Source organism: Chiloscyllium plagiosum, chromosome 33 (genome assembly GCF_004010195.1).
Source record: "Chiloscyllium plagiosum isolate BGI_BamShark_2017 chromosome 33, ASM401019v2, whole genome shotgun sequence".
Lineage (NCBI taxonomy): Eukaryota > Metazoa > Chordata > Chondrichthyes > Orectolobiformes > Hemiscylliidae > Chiloscyllium > Chiloscyllium plagiosum.
This window is the reverse complement of record NC_057742.1, coordinates 40,474,325-40,478,607: the sequence shown is the minus strand read 5'-3', so window position 1 is coordinate 40,478,607 and position 4,283 is coordinate 40,474,325.

The following is a 4,283-nucleotide window of genomic DNA, read 5'->3' as shown; positions in this document are numbered from 1 at the left end:
GAGTGGATGTTTCTAGGAATATGTCAAGGGAAGTTATTTGGATGGAGCTGAGAACTATGAAAGTGGTGATCACTTTATTGGGATTGTACCATTGACCCCCTAATAGTCAGCAGGAAATTGAACAACAAATTTGTAAGGAGATCTCAATTATCTGTAAGAATAATAGGGTGGTTATGGTAGGGGATTTTGACTTCCCAAACATAGACTGGACTGCCATAGTGTTAAGGAATTGGATGGAGAGCAATTTGTTAAGTGTGTACAAGAAAATCTTCTGATTCAGTGTATGGATGTACCTACTAAAGAAGATGCAAAATGTGACCTACTCTTGGGAAATAAGGCAGGGCAGGTGACTGAGGTGTCACTGGGGGAGCACTTTGGGGTCGATGATCATTCTGTTAGTTTAAAATAGTGATGGCAAAAGATAGATCTAATCTGAAAGTTAATGTTCTAAATTGGAGGAAGGCCAATTCTATCAAAGCTGTAGAATTTATCTTTCTTGGGTTCAAAATGGATAACTTCGCATGTGTTCATGTTGTCAAAAGGCTTTGAGACCCTTGAGCAATCTTACCAGGATGACAAGGAGCTTCCCTCACTAGGCACAGTGTGGCTGGTGTTAGAAAGAGAAGAAACCCAGGCAGGCAAATGTGTGGAATCCAGTAACTAGCAGCAGGTAGGAGACTTTATGGAAAAATATTTCAATAATCTAACAGTAAGAAGCACACTTGCTGTATCGCTGAATACTATGTATTGCAGTATTCTGTCTTAGCATGAATTAACTAGTGTTCTGATGAAGCCTAAGCCTGAAGACGGTTCTTGACCTTGTCTTCCCTTTTTCTCTGGCTTGAAGCCAAACTTGTGGATGTGGACATAAAGGCCCACACAGCAAGAGTCCACATTAATTCCATCTGTTTTCTTTTTGCCCGATTACTGAATTAGTTTTCCAGCTCACAGCTCTACCACAGTTGACTGCCCGTGCTCTTACATTCAGCATTTGTGTATTCACTGTCTCAAGCTTTTTACATCATGCCGTATACCACCCTTCACAGAGTCAATTCTCTGCAGTTCCAGGGGGCAGAAACACAGTGGAAAGAAACAGCTAAACAAAATGATTTTTTTTTAATCTGAAAAAGACACATTGATGATACATTGCATTGTATTTATGCTTGCCTTATCACAAGTATATGTGCAGTAATTTGTTCAAAAGACATAGTCCTGTACATTACTAGTGCTCTATCTCTAGCATCACTGAATGCTGTGCATAGAACTCTGACAATCAGCCAATAGTCCAGGGGAAGCACAGCTGGTCAGATAGCATCCAAGGAACAGGAGAATCGACATTTCAGGCATTAGCCCTCCATCAGGGGTTTTCTTGCTCCTCAGAAGCTGCCTGGCCTATTGTGCTTTTCCAGCACAATTCTGATCTCCAGCATCTGCAGTCCTCACTTTCTCTCAGTAGTCCAGGGGATTATTGCAAATCTCAAACACATCCTACACCAACAGACGTTTCAACAAGATTCTCAACCTCATGGAGACAAAACCTTTCACCCACTGTCCATGATTATTGGAAACAAATCAACTTCCTTGCATTGATGCACTGGCACTGGAGGGGGTGCAGAGGAGGCTCACTAGATTGATTCCACAATTTAGGGGGTTGGCTTATGAGGAGAGACTGAGTAGACTGGGATTATATTCATTGAAATTCAGAAGATTGGGGGACGATTTTATAGAAACATAAAATTATGGAGGGAATCGATAAGATAGATGAGAAAGGATGGTTCCACTGGCAGGTGAAGCTAGGACAAGAGGGCAGAGCCTCAAAACTAGGGGGAGCAGATTTAAGACAGAATTGAGAAGGAACTTCTTCACCCAGAGGCTTGTGAATCTGTGGAATTCCCTGTCCTGTGAGTAGTTGACACCACTTCAATAAATATTTTTAAAGTGCAGATAGATTTTCTTTTTGAACAATGTAGGAATTAACGGTTATATTGAGGGCAGGGGTAAGTGGAACTGAGACCATGAAAAGATCAGCCATGATCTTAGTGAGTGGCCAAACAAGCGAGAAGGGCCCAACAGCCCACTCCTGCTCGGGGTTCTTATGCTGTTCTGTTATGATCGGGACTGGTGGGATGAGGTCACAGAAACAATTAACAATATCCACTGGAGCCCTGAGGCTGTGAATGACTTCCCAGGGTTCCCCATCATGGATAGTGCAAAAGCTAACATTTGCAAAACATATTACAGGCAAGAGATTCGAAGAGCTGGCTGTGGATAAGAGTGAGGAGTTACATTAATTTTGGCAAGCAGAGCTCTCTACACAAGAATTGGTGGCACTGAGGAAATTACATCGATATAAAGAGGAGGAGGGAGAGCCTGAGAAAGGCCAAATTCCTCCAATGGTAATAGCAGTCCTCCAGAGGTCAGCTGAAGGATGACAGCCCATAGTACAAACATGAAGTAGAATGGGTACCTGACAGCATCAGCTCATCACTGGCTGTGAAGGGCTGCACATTACTGAGTAACAAGCAGCAGCTCAGGTTATAATGCACTGGCACCAGCCAAATGGCCCCCATCGCCCAGGCACTTTGGTATCTGACATTTGCGAACCCCTCATAGTCATCATGGCACCACTCTGGTGTATGTGCAGACTGCTCAGGAATTGTAGGATGCATCAGCAACTAGCATTGAAAGGCTGTAAGGACACTCAGCGCATGGATAGGACCCAGCCCATGGACTGGACCAAGCTGCATCTAAGGGCTTATCCTAATAGCTCTTACTCACTCAGCACCTCCCAGCATGGGCTCAGTATCCCTGCCTTGCCTTGCTGCACCATACTGCACCTGTTGGCATGTTGTCATATCAGAGAGATCCAAAGACTGTCCCTACTGCTGGACTGACATCCTCTTCTGTGCAGATAGACTGCTTCTCAGTAAGGTTTTGTCTAGGGGCGAGAGGCAGGGCGACATCATGAGGTATGACACATCTACAGAGGAGGAAAGCATTTTTGGAGGTGGGGAAAGGCAGGGAGGAGGCATTAGAGATGCATGGGATATGCTGAACAGCGTTTCAGGGCATTGTAGGCTACGGGGGAAATCCTCATGTCAGTGATCACCACTATAGCCTCCATGGCAGGAGCATGGAGAGCAGCTTGGGTTTCTTTGAGGTGTCATCGCAGGCCTCGAGGCATGGAGGACAGTTAGAGGCAGAGTTCAATGTGTTTTGTCTTACCATAGGCAGTGGGTGGAAAAGGACTGCTGCAAGTTAAAAGCTGACAATAAGGATGGTGATAGGGGGTTTGTGGGGTACCTGGTAATCTGGTAGATCCTGGGACAGCCAGTGTTCACTACAAGCTGCATACCCATCCCACCTTCACTGCTATTCTCTAGATGCGAAATACAACAGGAGAATGCTGGGATAGTGCCCAGGGTGGGTGGGGTCAGCATCAGTTTGTTGGGTGGTAGTGCGGGATCCACATTTGCTGGACAAATACAGGAAGCATGGGTTTGCAAACTCCAGCTATGTTTCACGTGTAAACCTTTCTTTGCTCATGTACATCACATTCAGAGTTAATGTACTGATTTGTTAAACACTGGTCACATCACAGGCAGCAGCTAAACTAACATTGTCATGTCAGTGATGCTGAGGTGAGCAGCAGTGACCTAAAGGAGGTGCGTGCTCGGCAGAGTGTTCCATCACTTGTAAAACTTCCAAGCGAACTGTGGGACGAGAGCAGCATCATTGCAATGTAGTCGTAGGAGATGATGGACTCGAATATAATGGAAAGAGGCATGGTTGAGGTGAGCCGAGAATGGGAAAAGGTTGGAGCACAGCAGGCATTGCCTTTCCATGTAGGTGAGAGTCACCAAGTTGCCACCCATGCTTTGACTCACATTGTGGTGAACCAGATGATGGTGCAGCTAAAGATCCAGTTTCGATCCCTAGTGGACTTTAGTAAGGCGTTTGATAAGGTTCCCCATGGTAGACTAATGGAGAAAGTGAAGTCACATGGTATGCAGGGTGTTCTTGCTAGGTGGATAAAGAACTGGTTGAGCAACAGGAGACAGAGTAGTAGTAGTTGAAGGGAGTTTCTCGAAATGGAGAAATGTGACCAGCGATGTTCCACAGGGGTCAGTGCTGGGGCCACTGTTGTTTGTGATATACATAAATGATCTAGAAGAGGGCACTGTTGGTATGATCAGCAAGTTTGCAGATGACACGAAGATTGGTGGATTAGCAGAAAGCATAAGGGACTGTCAGAGAATACAGGAGAGTATAGATTGACTGGA